General features: G+C 44.3%; 1 protein-coding gene across 1 annotated transcript in view; it reads right to left on the bottom strand.

Annotated features, from left to right (window-relative positions):
* Positions 1 to 18,664, bottom strand: part of LOC110015840 (CD209 antigen-like protein E) — a 900,664-nt gene extending 882,000 nt beyond the window's left edge. The window contains exon 1 of the transcript XR_002874106.1: positions 18,263 to 18,664. The gene's annotated coding sequence lies outside the window, so the exon portion shown is untranslated. The remainder of the gene's footprint in view (positions 1 to 18,262) is intronic.
* Between the last annotated feature and the right edge of the window lie 7,686 nt (positions 18,665 to 26,350).

The raw sequence follows: 26,350 nt of genomic DNA, 5'->3' as shown, positions 1-26,350 counted from the left end.
CAATAAAGTTTGGAAAAAAACGGATGTTCTCGGGGTCAATGAGTTATATCCAATATCACTAGAGGAGACACGCCCGCTTTATAAGCCTGGCCGACGGTGGCGGAGCGCGACGCCATCTTGGTGAGGTTGATGACGCCCACATGATATTGATTTCTATTGATTTTAGTGGTGTCTAAGGAGCTTTTATATACTATATATATTTTTAAATTTATATATATTTATACATATATTAATATATTATATTTTATGTATATAATATATATATATATATATAGATATATAGATATATAGATAGATATATATATAGATAGATATAGATATAGATATATATAGATATAGATATATACATCATTTGTTGTTGTTAAAGAAGAGAAACAGTCAGCCTTAAAAGCTCAAACTTGAATGAAAATGCATTTTTGCAGGACTTCTTACAAATAAAAAAATTATTAGAAAGAATTTTTAAAATTAATTTTTAAACATTTAGAAGCTTTAGACCTTTGACATGTAATTTAAACTATTTAGAAAAACCCAACAATAAGTAAATAATAATAATAATAATAATAATTCAATAGTAAGTCAATACAAACAATAAATAACAATAAATAAATAAGTCAATAAATAATAATAATAATAATATTCAAAAGAAGTCCAAAATTGAACAATAGATTTACCCTAAAAAAAAAACAGTCTGGCCTCTTATCAAAATCTGTTTCCACAAATGTCCTGAACATAGCCAGACTGTGTTGCTAGTTGGTAACCACAGTGATCCATCTGGGTTAGCCCTTTTGATAGCTAAGGCCCACTTTTTCCTTAAGTCTGAATCCATTGGAAACCTGCAAGAAAAGTTCAGTCTCTGAGTCAGAAATGTATAAATCTGTATAAATAGCCTAGTATGCTGTATACAGGTTTAGCAAAATAAAATGTACATTTATATTGACAGCAAAATAAATGTACATCATGCAGCATGTTGATAACAGCCCTGCAGCATCATGCATGTCAACATGTGTTCTATTAATGAAGCCCCTGCAGCCTTAAAAGAAAAAAAATTAAAATACTTACCTGTGAAATGATACACCTTCCTCCTTCATGGACTCAGTTCTCTGATTTAGGCAGTTGAAACCCAAACAATGACCTGGTATGATGCAAAAAATGTGTTCACATGCATGCATGCACTGCAGCAGTAACTTGACCTCACCAAGATGGCGGTGCTCTCCTCCCATGAGGAACCACGTGATGTCTCCTCTAGTGATAGAACTCATTGCTCGGGGTCCTTCGGGGTCCTTCGACCAATGATGTCACACTATTTGATTGGCTGTAATTTTTTTTTTAACAACTTTATTGCACATTATGCCATTTTACAAGAAAGTACTTTTAGGTATGCAATAAAAATATCAAATACACATCTGTAACATACAGAAGAACAAGAATAGAAATGGAAATAAGCCAGGGGGTTAAACTCTATGAAAAAATACTGAATCTATCACATACAGACAATGTTCTGATTGCTTTTTGCTTCTCTGAATTTCGAATACTGTTGATATATTGACTTAAATCAGAAAGGAATACAGTGAAACAGGGTTTTCTACCAGAAAATTTACATTTATGGACATGGAATTTAGCCAAAATGAGTAAAAGATTTAAAAGTAAACCAGAGTCCTTTTGCATATGTCTTGATATTAGACCCAACAAGAAATCTTTCCAGAATAAGACAAAAAATGAATCAATTTTATCATTAATAAAATCACACAACTTCTGCCAAAACACCTTCACTTTGGGACAATACCAGAAAAGATGAATAACTGTTTCAGGGGAATTACAACCAAAACTACAGAGTGTGTCAAGGTTTAACTCAAATCTATTTTGAATAAACGTTTTAGCTGGATAAATTCTATGGATAATCTTAAAAGAAACTTCTTTAACCTTATTAGTGATTAAAAATGTATTAGGTATTTGCCAAACCTCCTCCCATGCAATATCTGCAACAAACATGTTCCAATAAGACACGCTACGAGGTAGTGAAACAACGTTCGTTTGAAATAATGTTCTTATGGCTTTGTTGTTTTTCCTGGGATAACCGGTCAGACATATTTTCCCCACAGGAGTATTAATGGGAGAGAGTAGAAAAGGCTCCACAACATGAACTCTGTTGGAACTTAAACAGCATGCAGACACCAGAGGGAACAGCTCCAAGCACTCTAGCATATTCTAAAGGGGGAACAGGGAAGTTAAATTAAATTCAACACCGTCACCCCCCCAGCAGCTCATCCACAAGCTGGACCAACTCAGACTCAACACCTCCCTGTGGAACTGGCTGCTGGACTTTCTGACAGGGAGACCACAGCAGTTCATGTCTGCAGCAACACCTCCATCACCATGAACACAGGGGGCCCCCAAGGATGTGTGCTGAGCCCCCTTCTCTTCACTCTGCTGACTCACAACTGCACCCCAACATCAACCTCCAACCTCTTCATCAAGTTTGAGGATGACAACAGTGGTGGGTCTCATCAACAACAACGATGAGACCCCCTCCAGGAGTGAGGTGAGGCTGCTCTGTGGTGCAAAGACAACAATCTCCACCTGAATGTGGAGAAGACAAAGGAGATGGTTGTGGACTTCAGGAGAACTCCCACCCAGCACGCCCCACTGATCGTCAATGGTGCTGCTGTGGAAAGGGGGAGCTGCACCAAGTTCCTGGGGGGGGCACATCTCCGACGACGAGTCTTGGAACCACAACACTGCATCACTGGCCAAGAAAGCCCAACAACGCCTGTACTTCCTCCATAAACTGAAGAGGGCCAGAGCTCCTCCCCCCATCATGCAGACCTTCTACAGGGGGGGGCCATGGAGAGCATCCTGACCAGCTGCATCACCGTGTGGTACGGAGCCTGGACCGCGTCCTGCTGGAAGACTCTGCAGGACATTGGAGAAACAGCTGAGAAGATCGTTGGTGTCCCTCTCACTGGCCTCTCTGACATTTACCGCTCCCCCCTCACCCGCAAAGCCATCAGGATTGCAGGGGGGGCCTCCCCACACCCAACCAGAGACACTTCAACCTGCTGCCATCAGGGAGGAGACTGCAAATTCTGCAGGCCAGAACCAGCAGACTCAAAGACAGTTTCTTCCATCAGGCGATGACACTCAACTCCCTCCCTGCCCTCCCCCCTCTGCCCCCCCCCTCCACTCCATCCTACTAGCTCACATTGAAAACTTTCACATCATTTCAGAAGACCACCTTCACCAAAGATTGCCATCACTGACTCATCTACTTACTGTTCTCAGCACTGATGTCACTTTAAACTGCCATTTTAACAATGCCACTGTTCTTTTGTACTGTTTAGATTACTGTTCTTATTATTACTACCGACCTTTTATTTATTTTGTTTATGTTGTTTATTTATTTTATATGCTGCTTGCACTGTGGGGTGAGAGAAAAGCAATTTCATCTGTGCTGCATGTCTTATGGATGCAGCATATTTGACAATAAAGCCGACTTTGACTTTGTTTCAGATTTCCAAAAACATTTTCAAAAAAGTTGATGGATTAGATTTTTATGTTGATGTGACTTTGAAATTTCCAAACTTCCTATAAAGATTTCAGAATTACACAAACAAGAACTTTTCCACTGGAAAATGATATTTAGTCCCAATTTCCCCCCCACTGGGCCCCCCCTGTGGAACAACAGAGTAATGACCACAAACAGGAAGACAATGTTCCATCAGAATTGGTTTGACCTCAAGATCATTTTTGTGATATTCTTGATTCAAATGGAAAAATTCTTCAGTTAGGATAATTCAAAAGTAAATATGATATTGAATGATCAACCAAGGAATTTCAGAAAACCTGCAGAGCAATTCCAATAACTTTAATACATTTAATAAAAAATACAAAATTGTCTTCCAATGTTGAAATTAAACTACCGAATTTAGTGATAGGAGAAATAAAACTTAGTGAAAAAAATGTAATAAATACCTAAACTAATCCTTTAAAGGTAAATTAAACCATGACTTTACTAGAAAAGTGAAATATAAAATAACAGAGACACCTGTCAGTCACATCAGGTGCTCAAATATGGAAATTCATCAAATGGTCCCCAAAATGAAAGAAATGCAGTTCAGAATTATAAACAATAACTACCCATCAGCAGAGACATTGAGGAGTAGATTTGGCTTTGAGGTTGATCCGTGTGATTTCTGTCATGCAGCCCTAGAAACAACCAGACAGCTGTTTTTTTTTCATGTGATCCAAAGATTCTGGTGAGATTTTCATAACTGGCTTAGTCAAAGAATGAACCTCATACAATTGACAGAAAAATATGTTTTATAACACAAAGTTGTAAAAAGAGACAACAAAATTAGTGAACATCCTCCTGATCTTAGGAAAATATATTCATAAGAAAAAGTGGAAACGAGATCGGCTGAATTTCCTGTTTTAAAATGAAGTCAGACTGTATTTATCCTCATTAAATATATTCAGAACTCAAGTCCTTTGATGACATTTGTAATTCTGCTACAGAATAGTTACTGATCTAGAGTCCAGATTGTTGATTGCCTTGTATTTTAATTTATGCTGAAAGTTTTCTATATTGTTTATACATGTATTCAATTTTTGTATCTTTGTTTTTGTGAAGAGCTGTGCCTTGCATCATTGTGTGGTTGTGTCTGCAAGAGTTTTGTAATGACTATATTTAAATAAATAAAAAACTTTTAGCCACATTAGCATAGTTAGCATATCCAGCTTTGACTAGCCTTGATCACAGGTGGGCGGTGAGGACGGGTTGCTTCTGCGGGCCATACAACGCCGCTTTAATTTTATTTTTAATCCTCGTGTGTATTTATGTGTATTTTAATATTACTTTTAATGCCAGATTTGAAATAGTTTCTATAAACACAGTCATTGAACTGACAGAGACAGAAAGGAAAGAAAAACTTCATCAAATCTGCTTCTGTGTTTCCAGCCGGACGCTCAACAAACATGTAGGACATATTTATCACCACCAGAGGGCGCCATCAATCAATCAGGACAATTCAGTGGAAGTTAGACTTTCTTTCCGGTTGTAGTTCAAGGTGTTTGGATTCAGATCAGGATCAGTTTAAACTGAATTGATTCTAAACTTTTTCATTGAACATTTGCAGAATACAACACAAAAATACAATATTTATAAAAATGTAACAATAGAATTAAACAACTCTGAATACAAAACATTGTTTTGACCTTTAGAAAATCTATTAAGAACAAAATTATGAGTAACATATTTTTTTAAAGCAAGTGTTGTTCAATAATAACCAAATAAAGGAATCACAGAAGGAAAAAATAACTTAAAATTCAAAATAGAAAAAAATAGAAATGTGAGAGTAAATTTATGTCACTAATCCAAAATATTTACAGATGTTCATCGTTTTTTTGAGCCTTTGTATTTCTAGAAGCAGAAATTATTTTAAATATTGCTGCAATTCAAATTTCAATAGAATTCATGTTTTTATTAGCAAAATTACTTTTGTGAATATGGAATTTATCCACGAATAACAACATATTTATTAAAAAGAAAGCATCACGATCTTTCTTTTCAAAACTATGAAAAACAAATATTATGTTTTTATAATAAATTTTAAAAAATAGTCAGTGATGAATTTCTGGACGTTTTTCCATAATTTATTTGTAAGTGAATTCACAGAGCAGAATAAATGAGAGCATGTTTGAAAAAGTCCAACTGCTGTTGAAGTCAACTTTAAATGTAGATCAGTGATGCTTTGCTGGATCAAATCTGAGTCTTAGTTGGAATCAGATTTCTTTGACTTTGTTTGTTTAGAAGAAAGTTTGTGGTAAAGACCAGACTTTTCTCCATTCAATGTTAGATGTTAAATGAGGCCAATAAAGAGCAGCTGATGGAACAGAAAGCAGATGATCTTGGAACAAAGCTCTGATTTTTGACTTCAACTGTTTAGCAGAAGTGAAGCAGAAACTCCCCAGAGGAGATTTGAAGCCATCAGGAGGATGAAGAGTCAAAGGAGGAGCTCTGCAGAAAGACCTGAATCACATGCAAAGACACATTAAATGATTGCTCCTTTTTCACTCTTTCAAAAAAACAGCATGCCTAAAATAAAAATAAACCAGTTATCTGTTAGTAGAGGCAGTTTGATCAAATGTAAAGGACTCAGAGAACCAAACAGGCTGAAAAGTGTCTAGAATGAAACAAAAACATCATAAAGAACATTTTTGATTCAAGACTTTAGGGCTTGTAGAAATGTTTTCAATGTAAAACTAGTTTGTCATCAGTGAATAAACTCACTTATGCTAAATAAACTAAAGAAAACCTTTTTTTCTTTCTTCCAAATAGGATTTTTTCCCATAAAGCTGAACCAGAATGGAGAATCCTGGATGGGTCCGTCTGCTGGATGGTCTCCACAAACAGAAAAATGTGAGTGGATGGATCACCACTGACATGGAAGTTTGATTTTCTGAGACAATCTTACAGAATTTGTATTTATTTATTTACTGAACTGTGTTTAAAGGTAGAAGCAACACAGACTAAACTAGAAATTCAGATTCTTGAGAGAAATTGGGTCCAATTGTTTCAAATGATGCTTTAATGAATCAGTCAGAACTTGCTCCTGCTAGAGTGATGCATGAAGACCTAAAGAGGATTTCACACACAATACAAGCTGGATGTGACCCCCCCTCCCCCCTTTTGACCAACATGTTCAACAGACAGTGATGATGATGATCCTCCAGCATCTAGTTGTTAATGATTGTACCCCCCCCCCCCCCCACCATCACCTCTGTAATCATCCTCCAGATTCTCCCTTCTTTCCTGTCCAGTCTAACAAAAACTGTTACAAATATAATAAATACCAATAAATTTTAGCCTCATTTACAAAAGGGGTTTATCCAAACAGGATCCACCCCCTCCACCCCATTGTAACAGTAGAATCTGTCCAACACTAGAGGCTTCAGCTCTCATCTGTCTGCTCAGCTGTTGGACACGTTAAAAAACAGAACTGGAACAAATAAAAGCTGCTTGGAGTTTAGTCTGTTGGAGTTTAGCAACACACACAACCCACTACTGGTTCAGATCTGGTGAAGGTGGGTTGATCTTTGAGGAGTTGGACCAAGATGACATTTATGGAAACGTGGGAAAACATTCCCTATAAGTCACCACCAGGTGGGGATAGAGAGCTTTATCATTATTGTTGTTATTATTATTAATATTATTATGCTAAACCGCTAAAGCAACATAAAAAATCAAATTTAGGCTCTTTAGAAGTAGATGAGACAACATTTCTGAAAAAACAGCAGGAGGCCGTACCTCCAGACCTGGAGTTTGACCCCCCTGCTGTACACCCCCCCCCTACACATTCATATTCCATCCAGGCTGTTTGGGTCCACTGGACCAGAGGTTGAAACAGTCTGGACAGTGAATGTCCTGTGTGTCTTCTGTAGCAACTGTGTCACACACACAAAAAAAGAAAGAAAGAACTAAATGGGCTAATGACCAGAAGACTGAAATTCGACTCTCGGAGGGAATGGCAGGAAACTGAAGTTGTTGTTTGGTGTGGGCAATTTATTTACAGTGATAAACAATAATGAAGAGAAACAATGAATGGCCATTCAGATATATACACAAAAGTACTTCAAAAGGGTTTCACATTTACAAAGGCATGACTGTTGTAGCATGTCCTCGAGTCCGGCAACTTTTAGTTGCACCATAGAAACAAAAACACAAAGAAAAACCAACTCGCCCACAGTTCAGAGGAAGGTAAGTGCACTGGGAAGCGTGAATTCAGTTTGTATGAATATAGTTCATTAAAGCAATGGTGTGGGCATAAGCTGGGTCAGAGGTCTTTGTTTTCAACTGGGCTACTAGGAGCCCCCTACCGGCTTGGCGGGAGGATGCGGCTTTTCTGATGGTTCAGGTTCCAGGGTCTAGCTCGCCATCATGGACCTGGCCTGGGTAACGGGACCAGAGTCTCAATTAAATCTATGTTTTCTTCACATCAACAAGCAGAGAAAAAAAAACACATTCCTTGCCAGTTGACATAATCCAGTGTGCACACAATTCATAAAAATATAGTACGTATTGCACTACATTCAATTCCAAACATTAAATGAGCAATAGTAAATACATCACTAATTCAACACATTCTTTACATATGGGTACGTACCCCTTTTCAGGTTTAGGTGAAACAGGCAGAAAGCTTGATGAGAAGCCATGCTAATAGCTTCCATGTTAATGAGTGACAGTGGCTAAGCTACATTAGCATAACAAACTATTGACTCACCAATTTCCGCCAAAAATCACTTCCAAATGCTCTTTGTTTTGAACTGGATAGAGGGCCCCTGTGACATACCATGCATCACAATAAACATCCAGTGAAAATAGAGCAGTAAAGTAGGAAACTAACTTAAATCATACCTGTGCCTTGTCTCATCTGGCCTCCCACTGCATCTAACACTGCTGACTTCCTGTACCCTTATATGCGTTCGTGATTGGCTGCGCCGTGTCACGTGATGCTGTGACGTCACGGAATAAACGCTCGTGATCGGCCGACCGCCCCATGTGACCAAATGACGTCACCGCCGCGGGAAATGCAGAGTGACCAGGAAGGAGAAAAATACAGGGGCAAGGCAGGCAAAACAAAGCCAGTAGACATCACCTGGGTTACACCCTCCCCTCTCAAAACCATGCAACTCCGGTGCATGTCAAACTACATCGACACGGTACATCCGACTAGATGCCGGGGCGCCAAAAGCTCCACCGCAGGCATCGGCTAGGCTATGGAAAAGCGTTTGTACTACAGAGATTAGCGGCTGACCTAAAGCGGAGTACTGTAAACGGTTAGGCGGGTGTCTGTCTCTCGCGGAACGACGAACGGATAAATCAGGCTCAACAGCATCCCCACGTTCAACATCTGAAACAGAGGCGGGAGCCTCAGCAGGAATAGGTACTGGTGTTGCCGCACTGGGTGATGCCTCTGCTGGGCAACCATCACCTAAAGACTGCTTTATCTCAGGAACAATAGGAACCTCTGGTAAGTATTCACCCGGTCCCAGTTCTTCCCCAAGTCCTTGAGAGACAGCCTCCTGCTCCATTCCACTGGGTGAAGATGGACGATCAGCATCAGACTCCCCGTTGGACTCTCTAATAGGCAAGTCCCTTTCAGGCAAGGTAGCTTCAGGTACTGAGCAGTGGCCAGTTGTAGACGTAACCGGAAGAGTGCCTTTGTCATGGAACTTCACGGGCTGTGAAATCGACAGATGAGGAAACCTCAACTCCTCTTCATCACTCAAACACTCCTCTGTAGCCACAACTGGCTGCCCCTGACCCCGAGTCTGAGGACGGAGTACAATGGTTGCAGGTAGCAGGTCCGGCTCTTTACTCTCAGGTAAAAACCCGCATGGCAGTAGGAGATCCCTGTGTAAAGTTCTGGTTCGCCCTGAAGAATCTGCTTCAGGTCGCACAGTGTAGACAGGGAGATCTCCAGCACGATTCACTACAACATAAATGTCTCTCTCCCATTTGTCCTCTATCTTGTGCTTCCCTCGAAGGCGTACATTCCGGACAAGAACTCGATCTCCTTCTTCCAGGACAGATGGTCTGACCCGTCGGTCAAAGCATTTCTTGTTCCTTTCAGCTGATTTTGCTGCATGTTTGGAAGCTAGCTGGTAGCTTTCCTCCAGTCGAGAGCGAAGGTTCTGCACATATTGAGAATGTGAGATTGATGGTTTGTCTCGAACCGGAAGGCCGAAGGCTAGGTCAACAGGCAGCCTCGGAGAACGACCAAACATGAGTTCATATGGAGTGTAGCCAGTTACCTCATTTCTGGTACAATTGTAGGCATGCACCAGCGGCTTTACATACTCCTTCCATCTCCTCTTCTGTTCGGGCTCCAAGGTACCAAGCATGCTTAGCAATGTGCGATTGAACCTTTCAACAGGATTCCCACGAGGATGGTATGGCGTGGTCCGGGTTTTCTCAATACCAGCGATGACACAAAGTTCTTTGATTAGGTTAGACTCAAAGTCTGGGCCTTGATCTGTGTGCAGACGCTCAGGGATGCCATAGTGCACAATGAAGTTCTCCCATAGACATTTAGCGACGGTCTTGGCCTTTTGATTGGCAGTTGGAATGGCCACGGCGTACTTCGTAAAATGATCTGTGAGGACTAAAATGTCTTTTGTGTTGCTTTGATCAGGCTCAAGCGTCAGGAAGTCCATGCACAACAGTTCTAGTGGTCGGCTGGTTTCGATATTTACCAGAGGTGCTGCTCGTTCTGGCAGTGCCTTCCGCCGAATGCAGCGGTCGCAGGTCTTTATCTTCTGCTCCACGTCGGCTGCCATTCGTGGCCAGAAGAAACGTGATCTCACTAGGTCAAGGGTCCTTTCGACTCCCAGATGTCCCATATCGTTGTGGAGGCTGGTGAGGACCATAGATCGTAACTTTTCTGGCAGCACTAGCTGAGACAAGATGTGCTCCCCATCCTGCCGTCTCCTGTACAGAATGTTATCTTTAAGTTCAAGTCTGTTCCACTCTCTCAGCAACAGAGGAATATCAGGCAATTCTTGTCGAACAGTGGGGGAAATCTTTTCACCAGTCTCGAGTTGTTAAATCACTTCTCGTATGCTGGGGTCTTCTCTTTGCTTTTCCCGAAGATCGATGGGAGACATTGAGGGAACGACTGGCAGCCCTTGGTGAGACTCGTCCACATAGCTGTTGGGAATAGCTGTGATGGACATGCTCAGTGACTCAACCAAGGTAATGCAGTTCTCTGGACAGTCTCTCAACAGACCACAGTGACAAATGGCGGCCACAGCGTCTGGATCGAGCTGAACTGCAGTGCCTGGCTCAACATGGTCACGGGTGAACTGATTGACCAAGTCCCACTCCTTCAGACCATGGGCATCAGTTGGTTGATGATGGGTCCTTCGGGAGAGTGAATCAGCATCTTGATTTCGATGTCCCGCCCGGTACTGGAGTTTGAAATCGTATGTAGATAGTGCAGCAAGCCATCTATGACTGGCAGCATCGAGCTTGGCAGATGTCAAAATGTAGGTCAGTGGGTTATTGTCTGTAATTACTGTGAAACTGGAGCCATATAAATAATCGTGAAATTTTTCAGTGACGCTCCACTTTAACGCCAGGAACTCCAGTTTGTGTGCTGGATATCTGGATTCACTTGCAGACAGTCCCCGACTGGCATACGCTATGACACGCAACTTTCCATCTTGCTCTTGATACAATGCAGCTCCAAGGCCTATGGTGCTAGCATCAGTATGCAGGATGTAAGATTTCTTTGGGTTAGCAAATCCGAGTACTGGGGCTGTTGTGAGTCGATCAATCAGCATCTCAAAGGCATGCTGGCAATCTGATGTCCAACGTTCATTAAACGGCTGTTTAGCGTCGTGACTGGGCATGGGGGCTGGCTTCTTAGGTTGACGGCGCTTTGAGCCGTAACCCCTAGTCAGGTCGTTCAGAGGCTTAGCGATAGCAGCATAGCCATGGATGAATCTGCGGTAATAACCAGCAAATCCCAGAAAAGACCGTAATTCCTTCAGTGTCTGCGGAACTGGCCAAGATTTGAGAGCACTTATCTTTTCCGGGTCCGTCTCCACACCCTGCTCGGAGACAATATGGCCGAGATAGCGCACGGATGTCTGAAACAGTTTGCATTTCTCGGGTGCTAACTTCAGGCCGTAGTCTTTCAGACGGTGGAGTACTCTGATCAGACGGTCTTCATGTTCTTCCAGGGTGTTGGAGAATATGATGAGATCGTCCAAGAAGACAAGGACCTCTTTCAGGTGTAGATCTCCCATACATCTCTCCATGAGCCGCTGAAACGTGCTTGGCGCATTGGTTACACCTTGTGGCATCCGGTTGAACTCCCAAAAGCCCAGTGGGGTCACGAACGCAGTCTTTGGTTTGTCCTCTTCTGCCATTTCAATTTGATAGTATCCTGACTTAAGGTCAAGGACACTAAACCAGCGGGAACCTGTAAGTGCTGAGAATGACTCCTCCAAGTTTGGGAGTGCGTAAGCATCTTTGATAGTGTGGAGATTCAGCTTACGATAGTCAATACTCAGCCTTACATCCCCGTTCTTCTTCCGGACAACCACGATTGGTGAAGAAAAGGGGGATTCCGATTCTCTAATTACTCCTGCCTCCAACAAGTCACGCAGATGGTCGCGGACAGCTTCGATGTCACGAGGATGGATCGGCCTAGCTCGATGTTTAAATGGAGTCTCATCGTGAAGGCGGATGTGATGTTTGACTTTGTCTGTTCGTCCATAGTCGAGGTCGTGAAGAGAGAATACTTCAGGAATCTGTTTCAGTTTAGAGGTGACTCTGGCTTTCCACTCAGCGGGTATTGGAGAATCTCCAAAATCAAAATCCAGCTTGGCATCAGGTCTCTGGTGTCCACTGATGGAAACACGCTGAGACAGGATCTGTGGAGATATGGTGAGATCTGCAATGATGGTCAGTGTCATAAGTTTGATTGGCTTTTCTGATTCATTGGCAACAATGATTGGGAGCTTGTAGGGTGACTGACTTGGCAGTGTTACCAGGCAGCTCTTCACACAGAGTCCTCCAGGTAGCGGCGTGGTTGGTTGTTCTAGCAGGGCACGCTTGCCAGCTGGTGGTGGACAGGCATGGATAGAACCCTCAACCACCATGGCGTGGCCAGCTGGAACTGAAACAGGTGTTTTACTGGCCACCCTCACCAAGTCTTTGCTTGTCCCCTGAGTTTGCTGATGTCGGAGCTGAAGCAACTGAAGCACTGCTTTGTAGCCATGCTGAGAAGGTTTGTAGCTGGAACACTCACTTTTCAGATGCTGCTCGTAAAGCGGCTCCAGGGTGTTCATCCCTATCAGGATCTGGGAGTGGATATCCGGCCTGACATCTGGGATGATCAAAGCAAGGGTGTGTACATCAACATCTGCACCAATGAAGTCCTTCGGAAAGGTAACTGTCATCTCAATGTATCCTAGATATGGTACTTCTTGTCCGGCGGCTCCTTCAACCTGTAGCAGTTCATGCAGTGGTTTCACAGATTGATTTGAAAAATATTTATTGTAGATAGATACAGGTACTGTTGTGACTTGTGAGCCAGTGTCTAATAAACACTGAAAATTCATACCAGCAATGATGACTTGGCCTGTGCATCGGGATCCAATCAATCCTCTTGGCAGATGAGTTTTTTCAGTTGAAATGGAATGTGACTCGGTGCAGCATTTCACTGTTGTCTGCTTGTTGGGACGTAGTTGGTCCTCCGCAGTTCCCGTTCGTCCCTCAACAGGAACTCGCTCTAGTTTAAAGACGAGTTGCTTTGAGGTTTTCGCTGCCACTTCTTCTGTTTCTCTGTGAACTGTTTCCTTTTCATAGCTACAAGCGTTGGATTCGGATCATTATTGCAGTTTGTCTTTATGTGTCCATCCTCTCCACAGTTGTAGCAGTAACCTGGCTTTGGTCCTGCAGATGAAGGTTTGTGAAGAGTGCGGGGCAGTTTACTGTTCTTGTTGGAAGGAACAGACTGGTACGTGGCAGACTGCTTCTGACTTGTCTGGCCACCTGTGAGGGTCCTCAGCTGTTTCTGTATGTCGGCTAGCTGCTGGGCGAGCTGCTGTGTGATGCTGGTTAGTGCATCAACCTTTGATTCTTCTGTAGTAGAAGTGTAGGCATATTGGGCATGCACCCCAGCTCTGGCTTTTGAACCGAGGTGCTGCTTCATACGCTGAGCTTTAGAAGCTTCTCTGTCTTCCTCAGTTCGAAGTAGCAACAAGAAGTCAGAGAAAGATGGTGGGTCAGACTTGCGTTGTTTTAATTGCAATTCAGAGATTAGATTGTTGTCCCAGCAGCCACGACAAAACTGGTTTAGAAGGTGTCTGTTCACATCGTTGGCTTTCACTCCTCCCCTCTTCAAAGCCAAAACTAGTGCAATTTGCAGCCGTTGCAAGTATGCAGATGGCTTTTCACCAGCGTCTTGAAACATCTCCATAAACTTTGCATAAAGCTCATCTCCATCCTGAACAGTTCCATAAGCAGAGTCCAGGATCTGCAAGTAAACCTTTGGTAATGTGTCTGGCTTTAGGTGTTTCACCATATCTGCTGCTGGTGGGAAAAGGCTTTCAACAATTCTTCTGGATCTTTGCAAGTCAGAAACTGCAGGATCTTGAAGAAGCAGGTCGACACTAGAGCGCCATGTTTCATAATCTGTTTCATGTTGCGGTCTTGGAGTGCGGCCTGAGAAGGAACGGAGTCTCACAGCAGAAAGATGTGCAGCATTCTCATCGCTTTTCATTATATGCTCAACCACATAGTGTTGGACCTTGGGTGGATTCAGATCAGGGATTGGTGGGGCTCTGGGTGACATACTATGGTCAGAATGGCTCTGTGGTGTTTCCTTCTTCACATCCTGCTCCTCTGCAGCTGTTCCGGCCTGTGGCCTGAGGGTGGTGGCGTTGAGCATTTCTGAAGATGATGCAGCATGAGGAGGCGATGACATCCCTTGGTCACTAGTATCTGGATGGAGCTTCCCAGGTGGTGTTTGACTGAGCTCAGTGATAGACTGGCCCAGCAGAGACATCACCCCTTTAAGAACCTCCGCGTAGTCCTGTCCTGTAACTTTAGCCAGATTCCTCAGGTCACTCAGATAAGTATGTGTCTTAACCTTCCCTTCAAGCTCTGAGCACATAGAGGACAGATCACAAATTTCCTATGTAATCTTTTCACTCCCACAAATGTAGGTATATGGCAAAATCTCTCTTAAGTCAATCAACGCACTTCCTGAATTAAACTCAACGATAATCGTGTCTGCAAAAACCGAGTCAGACTCTGTAATCACTTCAACTTTTGAAATTTTACCATATTGGCTCAGAAACTCAACGACTTCTTCATCCAAGTCAGAGTTCACCGTTTTTTTGACCAAAACAGAGTTGGGAATCTTTATGCCGTGTTTCACCAAAACTTCCATGTTTGACCACCATCTCTCACCATCAACAACAATCAGTTCCGCTCATATTACCCTCCTAGCTAGCTCGCCACGTTTTATGTAGCAACTGTGTCACACACACAAAAAAAGAAAGAAAGAACTAAATGGGCTAATGACCAGAAGACTGAAATTCGACTCTCGGAGGGAATGGCAGGAAACTGAAGTTGTTGTTTGGTGTGGGCAATTTATTTACAGTGATAAACAATAATGAAGAGAAACAATGAATGGCCATTCAGATATATACACAAAAGTACTTCAAAAGGGTTTCACATTTACAAAGGCATGACTGTTGTAGCATGTCCTCGAGTCCGGCAACTTTTAGTTGCACCATAGAAACAAAAACACAAAGAAAAACCAACTCGCCCACAGTTCAGAGGAAGGTAAGTGCACTGGGAAGCGTGAATTCAGTTTGTATGAATATAGTTCATTAAAGCAATGGTGTGGGCATAAGCTGGGTCAGAGGTCTTTGTTTTCAACTGGGCTACTAGGAGCCCCCTACCGGCTTGGCGGGAGGATGCGGCTTTTCTGATGGTTCAGGTTCCAGGGTCTAGCTCGCCATCATGGACCTGGCCTGGGTAACGGGACCAGAGTCTCAATTAAATCTATGTTTTCTTCACATCAACAAGCAGAGAAAAAAAAACACATTCCTTGCCAGTTGACATAATCCAGTGTGCACACAATTCATAAAAATATAGTACGTATTGCACTACATTCAATTCCAAACATTAAATGAGCAATAGTAAATACATCACTAATTCAACACATTCTTTACATATGGGTACGTACCCCTTTTCAGGTTTAGGTGAAACAGGCAGAAAGCTTGATGAGAAGCCATGCTAATAGCTTCCATGTTATTGAGTGACAGTGGCTAAGCTACATTAGCATAACAAACTATTGACTCACCAATTTCCGCCAAAAATCACTTCCAAATGCTCTTTGTTTTGAACTGGATAGAGGGCCCCTGTGACATACCATGCATCACAATAAACATCCAGTGAAAATAGAGCAGTAAAGTAGGAAACTAACTTAAATCATACCTGTGCCTTGTCTCATCTGGCCTCCCACTGCATCTAACACTGCTGACTTCCTGTACCCTTATATGCGTTCGTGATTGGCTGCGCCGTGTCACGTGATGCTGTGACGTCACGGAATAAACGCTCGTGATCGGCCGACCGCCCCATGTGACCAAATGACGTCACCGCCGCGGGAAATACAGAGTGACCAGGAAGGAGAAAAATACAGGGGCAAGGCAGGCAAAACAAAGCCAGTAGACATCACCTGGGTTACACTTCACTCTGTCTTCCTCCTTTCTGAGGCTAAATATTTCTGACACTAAATGTGAATTGTGTGAGGGTGAACTTGGGTGTGTTAATACGTTTAGTTTAGGACATTTCATTTCTTTATTTCTTCTTTTCTGACTCTCCCTGAGTTTCCTGTTCTCACCTAAAGACTAAAAACAGAAAAAGTGTTGCATCTGTCAGAGGTGTTAACTCTTTCAGGACCAGAGAAAACATCAGCAAAGTTAGTGAGAACAGAGACTGAGACCTTTTTGAACCTCACTAAACCAGTTTCCAGCTTGAGAACCTGGAGAACAAGCAGAGACTCAGAGAAGAACTGGAGAAAGCCTGGAAGGTGAAGGTGATGGTGGTTCCCATGGTAACCTCTAATCTGGAGGAGTGGCTACAGCAGATGATGGAAAAACCTCAGACATGTCAGTCCAGAAAAGGCAGTGCTAGGAACAGCTAAGATGCTGTGCAGGACCCTCAAGCTCCCAGGCCTCTGGGAGAGAACCCCAGCTTGAAAAAAGAAACTTTAACTTGGATTGGACATGCATGCAACCTCTGATATATGTAGTTTTACAAATATAAATAATTAAAAATAAGCAGCTGTGTCACAGAAAAAATCAGTAATTAAATACATTTCTCAAAAATAATACAGAGACCCAAAACAGAACCAGGAATATATTCAGACAAAAGACACTTTTCCATCATTAATTCTTTTAATCCTCCATCAAAATCATGAGAAAATACAGAAAAATGTTCAAAACATTGACTTCCCTTTCTAGATGAAACTTTTTAGTTGACTTTGTGGAAGCTGTTTGTTATTTGCTACAGACCAAACCTGAGTCTGAACTGCTGCTCTAAGTTAGCTCGTTTTCATGTCATTTATTACAGTTTCCTGTTTATCTGAGTCATTTTAACTGATATTTAAATGTGATGAAGTTGTTGATAGATGACACCTTCATTTCTCTGAACAATTCACCAGAAACTAAAATACAACCTGCCTTAAGCACTATTTTGGAGAAGTGAACAAAAAGAAATAAAAAAGATAAAACATGTTTGTAGTTACATTACTAAACAGTTAAATCAATGAACAGATCAGAAACAAAAAGATTTAGAATTGTTTTTCTCACAGATCCAGTTTTTGTTGTTTCCTTTGTAGAGTTGTGTCCATTTCCCGTCAGCACTTAAGGACACTGCATCGCTGTAGTCGTTCGGATCTTTTGAAATCCTCTCATCCCAGAACCTGTGATCAAACATTCTGTTTACCTCTGGTCTAAATTCAGTTCATAAACTGGTCTGAATTATGATGTTAGAAAACATTTTCTGTATTTTTTAAAGGATTTCACACATTTACAATCAGACTCAGCCATAAAGAATGAATTTAGTAATGTTGGAAAAGAAACAAAGTCTTACGTTTCTGTCAGTGGTGATCCATCCACCCATTTCCATTCATATTTCTGTTTCCATGATGACCATTCAACAAACAGACCGATCCAGGATTCTGCTTTCTGATTCAATGCAGAAACAAACTCCTATAAACAAAGAAAATATTCTTTCTTAATACATTCTCTCCATCTTGGTTTCCTTTCACACTAAATGTCCAGTAAAAAAATGTCTGGTTTTTAGGATTCATCTGTTCTGGATAATTGTCCTAAAAACTGAGAGAAAGTTCATCTGAGGAACAAAATCTGACTTTCTTTGATGCAGATTTCTGTTCATTTAGTTTTTGCTTCTTGTTTTGTCTTCAGGGCCAACAGTCCATTTCTACTGAATCCCAGTTTAGCCTATTTGGAATTGAAGACATTAGAAGTGGGAAAAAGAGTTTCTGTGTTCCATCACAACGTTTCTTTGAAATGTTGCTGAAAGACAAACATGAAATCTGAGTTGTTGAGGAGAATTTCAGCTGGAATCCATCAGCATCCAGACAACAGCAACACACATATAGGTGGAGAATCCAAGACACAAGAAGCTGGAAGGAACTAGTGTGAACACACCCACCTGTTCCTCTTTGCTGTTTACCACCACCAGATCAAATCCTACAGACTGACAGAAACTCCTGCTGTCAGTCCAATCTCTCTTCTCAGTAGATTTATAGTAGCAGCTGCTTCCAAATCTCTTCCATCCTTCAGGACACCTTTTACCTTTAAAGACTGATATACAAAAATCCTGCAGGGTTTACTTTCTGGTTTCATCTGTATTTTCTACTAAAACTTTCCAGTTCAGTTCAAAGGTAAACATGATCCAAACAAACTGATATCATCCATTAGTTTTCAGTCTTTTCTCACCTTCAATCTGATTTTTCAGCTGTTTTATTTCATCCAAAAGAGTTTTGTTGATGCCTGAAAGACAGTAGAAGTCCATTTCTTATTGATTTGTACTTAAATGAACAATCACATGGCCTTCAACAGAAACCAAGTAATCTTCACTTTAGTGGGGGGGGGGGGTTGGTCATGATGCAGAGGGGGAGCAGTTTAGGCAGGTTTGATTCCCAATCTGCCTGCACATGTGTTCAAGTGTCCTTTGGTAAAACACTGAGCCTCATGTTTTGCTGTCATGGATATCAACCTTAAGTAGTCTGGATAAATTCCACCACATGCTGGAAATCAGCTAACTTTAACTGTAGTCCATTCAGGAGGATCTATGCAGGGAAAAAGGTTCAAAACAAGAGTTTAAATAAAGGAAAAGGGTTCAGTATTGTGGTGTTGATGGTTCTGTAAGGTTCTCATCTTAGTTTGTTCTTCAGCTCCTTTAAAAACATAAATCTGATATTCTTTCCAGCTGTGTTTTGACTACAGAAAGAAAGTCTAAAATAAATATTGAAATGATAATATTCTTTCTGATCAAATAGTAAAGTAGATAATAAATGTGAAACCAGCATTATTTTGACAGAAAGGTTAGTCAGGGCTTTAAAAAAAATCGATGGTGGCATCGATGCTCCCAGACGTTCTCTGGGGGGAAAAAACAAGACAAAAGACTTTCCTTTACTTTGTTCACCAGTTTGTAAGTTAATCATTTTCAGGTCATTGATGCTGATTTTTACAGTGACTATAAAGTAAATAGACCAAATAAAACTGCTGATCTAAATACTATGTGGTCAAAAAGGTAGATGCTACAGACTTTTATGTTGGTGCATCTAAGAGGAAGTTTATGAACAGACTTTTATTTTGGAGGAAACTTCAATGTTCTGCTGTCAGAGTAAAAAATATTGTGGCGTTTCAAAGAATGCAGACGCTGGTTTCACCATAAACTCCTCATTTATTTCGAACACTCTGTTACTGTCGGCCGTAATCACGCCGTACAAAGCAGGGTCAGCCTTCCCGACTAAAAAAATGAGCTTCCCTCCTTGTCTCGCGGCTCTTCCTCCCGTCTCCCGCCACACCCACTGTTCTCCGTAATCAACAGAGCAATTTAGCATCTAATAGAACATTAACAAATGAACAGAACACGGGGATGATACACTGTCTCCCCCTTACAAAGTCCCTCGTCCCGAGGGGCCGCAGAAAAAGTCCTTGAGGTGGCATGGAGGCTTTCTCTGTCTCTGAGGCCTCCTTGGAGTGAGAGTGTGGGGTTGTGCTCGCGTTTCTGTGACCTCCAGCTGAGGAGCAGGGGTAGAGTCCAGGGAGGGGGCAGAAAGAGAAGGTTGTAGAAGAGGGCCAGAATGTACGTCGACTGGGGGTGTCACATTTCTTGGAGGATGTTTTGGGGGTCCAGAAAACTGCTGAGGTTGAGCATCACCTCTATAAGGGGCAAGCCGGTCCAGGTGGAGAACCACCCGTCTTCCCCTGGGTGGGAGTCGGACCCTATATACTACCTCACCCAGCATCTCCAACACTTCACAAGGCCCAACCCAGTGGCAGTCCAGTTTTGGGCACCTACCCTTCCTCCGTTTAGGACTGTACACCCACACCAGGTCCCCAGCTTTAAAGTCTCTTCCTCTGGCCCTCATGTCATAGTTCCGTTTCTGTCGTACACCCGCTTTCTGCAGCTGATCACGAGCAAATGCATGGGCAGAGTCCATCCGGTCCTGGAGTCTCCTGGCATATTCTGGTCCTGGTTGAACTGCTGGTGTGTCTGGGGTTTTACCAAAAGCCATCTCGGCTGGTGTCCGTAGCTCTCGTCCCAACATCAACAGAGCAGGAGTGCACAATGTAGAATCCTGCACAGCAAACCTGTAGGCCAAAAGAACAAGGGGTAAATGACAGTCCCAATCCCGTTGGTGTTCGGCTGTGAGGATGGCAAGTTGTTTTGCCAACGTTTTGTTGAACCGTTCGACCAATCCATCGCTCTGGGGATGCAAAGGTGTGGTCCGTGTCTTTTGTATGCCCAGCTGCTTAGACATAGCACCAAATACTGCAGACTCAAAATTTCTGCCTTGATCGCTGTGGATGATCTCCGGTGTTCCAAATCTGGCAAACATCCCAGCTACCAAAGCATCTGCTACAGTCTCTGCTTCCTGGTCTGGTATGGCGTATGCCTCGGGCCATTTTGTAAAATAGTCCATGGCTACCAGAGCATAGCGATTGCCGTGGTCTGTGTGGGGAAAGGGGCCCATACTGTCCACAGCTACCCTCTCCATTGGGGCGCCCACAGCCAGCTGCTGGAGCTGGGCACGTGACTGATCTGGCGGGCCCTTGTATGCTGTACAGAGATCGCAGCGACGGCAAAAGTCTTCGACATCCCTCCTCAACCGGCCCCAATAAAACCCTTTTCGGAGTCTTCGAAGAGTTTTTGAAATTCCAAAATGGCCAGCTCCTGTAGTTCCGTGACAGGATTTTGGAACAGATTGTTTCAGGGAACTGGGGACCACAATCAGCCACCTCTCCTCCCCTGTTGCTGGTTCCTTCCAGGCTCTCTGAAGTACCCCATCCTTCAATCGTAGGGCCCCGAATTTTTCGAATGGTCCTTTGGTGGTCGGTGAACACCCAGCTACCTCCTCCCACTTTGGTTTCTGCCCAGCCTCCACCCACCGCAGCACAGGTTTCAGGTCAACATCCTGTTCCTGTTGTGCTCTCCATTCAAGGGGGCTGACGAGTTGTATTGCCCTGCATATCAGGTCATCACGGTTGTCCACGGGACCCAGCTCCTCAACGCAGAGCTCTGTTTCCCGGGCCCCCATTTTTTCACAGTATCTGCACCTAAGAGGGCCACAGGGCTGCCAGGACATGGCATCAGCGTTGGTATGGTGAGCTCCTGCTCTGTACTCCACTTTGAAGGTGTACGGTGCCAACTCCTCCAGCCAACGTGCAATCTGTCCTTGTGGCTCCTTGAAGGACATCAACCATTGAAGTGCTGAGTGGTCAGTACGAACAGTGAATGTAGTCCACACAGGTAATACTTGAAGTGGCTTACTGCTCTCACAATGGCAAGGAGTTCTCTGCGCGTCACGCAGTAGCGCCTCTCTGCTTTGTTGAAAGTACGACTGAAGTACTGCCCCCATTCCTACCTCGCTGGCATCTGTATCCAGAATGAATGGAAGGTTGGGGTCCGGGGGATTAAGAATAGGAGACTCTGTCAAGGCTTTCTTTTCTTTGGTGGGGGTTGGCCAGTCTGTCACTGCTTGCACTTTCTCCTCCAGTGTGCTGATGCCATCTCCATCAACCCTGTGCCCCAGAAACTCAAGCTCTCCCTTCATAAAGCAACATTTGTCAGGGTGGAGCTTCAGACCAGCTGCTGCTATTCTACGTAGAACCCGCCGCAGAGACCCCAAAGCTGTCTCAAAGGAGCCCCCGTGGACCAGAATGTCATCCAAATAGATCAGACATTCCTGTCGAGGGGTGTCGGCCAGCACCTTTTCCATTAAACGTTCAAAGGTGGCCGGAGCATTGCACAGGCCAAACGGCAGAACACGAAACTGCCAAAGCCCCCTCCCTGTGCAAAAAGCAGTCTTAGGTTTGGCTTCAGGGCTGAGGGGCACCTGCCAGTATCCACTCCATAAGTCCAAGGAGGAGAACCAGGAAGAACCAGACACCAAGTCCAAAGACTCATCAATGCGGGGTAATGGATATGAGTCCTTTCAAGTCACACTGTTCAGTGGCCTGTAGTCCACACAGAACCTCATTTTTGAGCACTTCTTTTTGTTAACCATCACCACTCCCGAGGCCCAGGGACTGTCAGACGGCTCAATTATGCCAGCCCTCAGCATATCACCAATTGCATCATCAGCAGCTACTTGGTGTGCCAATGGGAGGCGGCGGGGGCGTGTTCTGATGGGCCGTGCATCACCAGTGTGGATTTCATGTTGGACCAGGTGTGTCAAGTCAACTTCCTCTTCAGACAGAGCAAAAATGTCCTTGAATTCTAACAACACCTGCCACAGCTCCTCCTGTTACCCAGGGTCTAGGTTATCACAGCTGCGTTCCCATACCTTTCTTAATTCAGTCAACCTGTCCAACTTGTCAACAGAAGGCTGTCGGGTTGAGGCAGGAGGCTGTGCAACCGTCGGGGGCTGGGGGTGGTGAGGAAGCGGAAAGGTTTGAAGTGGGGGGTCTAACCGATGGTGTGCTCCTCTCACCTTAGCAGTAGGCAGTTGCGGTCTGGGTACCTGTGAAGAATGCACCATTGAAACTGTGGGGCACGTGGGAAAGGCCAGCGTGTTATTTTCCAGATCCAGCACGCAGCTGGCAGCCCGCAGAAAGTCCAGTCCCAATATGCATGGGTCCTGCACTGCTGCAACCCACACCTTAAAGTCCACAGAAAATTCTCCGATCTGTATGGCCACTGTCCCTTTCCCCAGCATAGGGGCGAGCTCACCGGTTACAGTCCGCAGTTTCACGATTGTAGGTTCCAGCTGTGTTCCCGCAGGAACCAGGTCGGGTCTCAAAAGTATAGCTGTGGAGCCGCTGTCAATCAGAGCTATACAAGGGGTCCCGGCCAGGGCGACAGGTATGTGACAAAAATCTCCTTTATGAGTCCAGCCCACCACCCTCAGTGACTCTGTGTCGTCATCTGTCTTTGGCCACAGTGAAGCCCCGCTCCAGCTGTTCGGCTGGGTGTCAACCTGGGGAAGTGAGGCAGTGGGGGACACAGAGGTTGGGGCCTGTGTCGTCCCATCTACAAAGGCCTGGAGTAGTTTCCCTGAACATCAGCCCGTTTTGGGCACGGCACGCTGATATGGCCAGGTTGGCCGCACACCCAGAAAACGGGTGGGTCCCGGCCAGCGCGAGCGCCAGTGCGCGGTGGTTGCACGGCCACGGCTTGGATCAAGCCGGCCACCGACTCCGCTGGCACCACTGCCAGCGGAGTCGTTCTCTGTTGCTGCTGCTCCAACCATCTCTCGATCCATGGCTAGCTCCAGAGCCTCCTGCAGGCTGGAGGGATGTGCCAGTTGTGTCTGAATCCGCAGCTCTCTGGGGCTTATGACTCTGATGAACTGATCTCTGGCCAGTTCACTCTGCACATCAGCAGGCATGTGGGCATATGCTCTCCTTGTTAGGGTTTCAATGTCATTGGCCAATACACGGGGCAGCTCACCGTCATGTCTTAATCTGTTTGCCAACTCCGAACGAAGGACACTGGGTCTCCAACACTGTCCAAACCGCCGCTGTAGAGCACTGACCAGAGCTTTATAATCACCCCTTTCTGCAGGGCTGAGCAGCAGCAGGCATGTTAATGCTTCATTTGTGAGGCACATGGCCAGCTGCATAGCTTTAACATCTTCTGACCAGCCTGCAGCCCGCGCTAAAAGTTCAAACTGGGCATAGAAGGCCTCCCAATCCGCTTTGCCGGAATATTTCGGAGTTTTCACCTGGAGTTGGGCTGACTGGGCGCCGCCATCTTTGTTTATGTTCGGCCTGACGTCACTATCCGCGGGCTTTTTCGCGCCGGCTCTTGCTGCCTCACTGAAGCCGGCATCAGCAGCCATCTCCCTGGCTGTTTGTCTCAGAAGGGCTACGTGCTGCGCAGCGTGGCTCAATCCTACCAGATGTCCAGACAGACCAGCGCCATTTCGCCATTTCGCTACGGACAGCGGCAGGGACATTACAAAAGCAATAGCTTGATTCACCAATGTAGGAGCGTGGAGCAATGTGTGGTCGGACGACCACTGCTGGGGACCATTTTTGGTTTCCAGGGTGTGGCGCCATCCTGACCTCATCTCCGGGTTGTGACTCTGGCTTGGTGCTGACCGCTCTTCTGTCGTGTTAATGCTTCCGGATGTGTTTTGTCTCGTCTAGTAACCATTTCACTTTATTGGAATCATAGGATGTGGGTTTGAGCAGTGCTCTGGCTGTAGGTAAGTTGTTGCGAGGTCTCCTGCCCATTAGCAGCTGAGCAGGTGACAGTCCTACAGACTCGAGTGGTGTTGTCCGGTAGTCCAATGATGCTAGATATTTGTCTTTTGCTTTGCTCCACAGTCTTTTAACAGTTTGTACTGCCCTTTCCGCCTCACCATTAGAGTGTGGAGTGTGTGGCAATGATGTTTTGTGCTGGATTCCATAGCTTTGGCTAAATTCCTTGAACTCTGCTGATGTATACTGTGGACCATTATCTGTTCTTAGGATGGCAGGGATGCCATGCCTGCTGAACTGAGCCTTTAGTGCCTCAATAGTCGTGCTGCTGCGCTGATCTTTCAGCTTGTCTGCTTCAATGAATTTTGAATAATAATCCACAAGTACGATGTATTGCTTATCCTCAAACTCAAACAGATCGGAGCCAACTGCTTCAAAAGGAAGTTCCGGTGTTTCTGTTGGCATTAGAGGAAGTTTGGGGAGTCGGTTTTGCACTTCAGCACACTTTGGGCAGCTTCTGATCATGTTTTCAATCTCGGCGCTCATGCCTGGCCAGTATAACACTTCGCGTGCACGCTGTTTGCTTTTCACCATTCCCAAGTGGGACTGGTGTATGAGGCGAAGCATGTCTGTTTGCATGGTGGGGGGAACAACAATACGCATACCTTTGTAGACAATGCCATCTGTTACCACTAGTTGACTTCTTGAGTCCCAGTATGGCTGCACAGGGGTGGGCACCTCTCTTCTGTTCTCCGGCCAGCCATGCTGAATGACCTGTTGGAGCAGACTCAGTTCATTGTTAGTTCGTGTCTGCAGCTCAGAGTATTTCTCTTCACCCACAGACAGAAAGTTGATCATGGAGACACACTCCAGACCTCCTGCCTCTGGTGTTTTGTTTGACAGTTGAGCTCGAGACAGTGTGTCTGGCAGTTCCATATCTTTGCCTCTCCTGTACCTGACTGTGATGTCATACCACTGAAGTCGCAAGCGCATTCTTTGGATACGCAGTGGTGTGGACAGCAGCGGCTTTTTGTAGATGTCCTCGAGTGGCTTGTGGTCGTTGAATACTGTGACATGTTTTCCAAAAATATAGTGGTGAAACTTGGTGCAGGCATGGACAATGGAGAGCATTTCCTTTTCAATCTGTGCATAACGCGTCTCTGCATCTGTCATTGACCGTGATGAAAAGGCTACTGGTCGGTCGTCCTGTATCAGCACAGCTCCCAGTCTGGTGCTGCTTGCATCACAGTATATTTCCACAGGTTTTGACACATCGAAGAATTTCAGTACAGGGAGGTTCGTGCAAACATCCTTGAGTTTCTCAAAGGCTTGTTGCTGTGCTGGCTGCCACATGAATTCCACATCTCTTTTTGTAAGCTGCCTTAGTGGTGCGTCGATTTCGCTGAGGTTCGGAATAAATTTTGACAGATATGTCACAAAACCCAGGAACCGTCGGACACCTTCCTTGTCTGTAGGGGGCGGCATACACCTGACAGCTTCAGTTTTCACTGGGTCTGGTTTTAGCCCATCAGCTGTTATTAAGTGTCCCACATAAGGCACAGCTGACTGACGAATGTGGCATTTATAGAAGTTTAACCTCAAATTATAAATCGCAGCTCGCTGCACAACGTGCTTTAGAATTTTGTTGTGTTCTATTAGGGTTGGCACTGCTATGAGGATGTCATCCATTACCCTTGTGGCTCCACCAATGCCCTCTAGCATTTGATCCATAATGCGTTGGAATATTTCAGGAGCGCATTTGATACCAAATGGTAGCCTTAACCATCTGAATCTTCCAATGGGTGTGTTGAAGGTTGTTAGGAACGACGATGGGTCATCTAGCTCAATCTGGAGAAAACCT

This window comes from Oryzias latipes, chromosome 11, assembly GCF_002234675.1.
Source record: "Oryzias latipes chromosome 11, ASM223467v1".
Lineage (NCBI taxonomy): Eukaryota > Metazoa > Chordata > Actinopteri > Beloniformes > Adrianichthyidae > Oryzias > Oryzias latipes.
The sequence above is the reverse complement of the archived record's forward strand: the minus strand, read 5'-3'. Positions and strand labels throughout refer to the sequence as shown.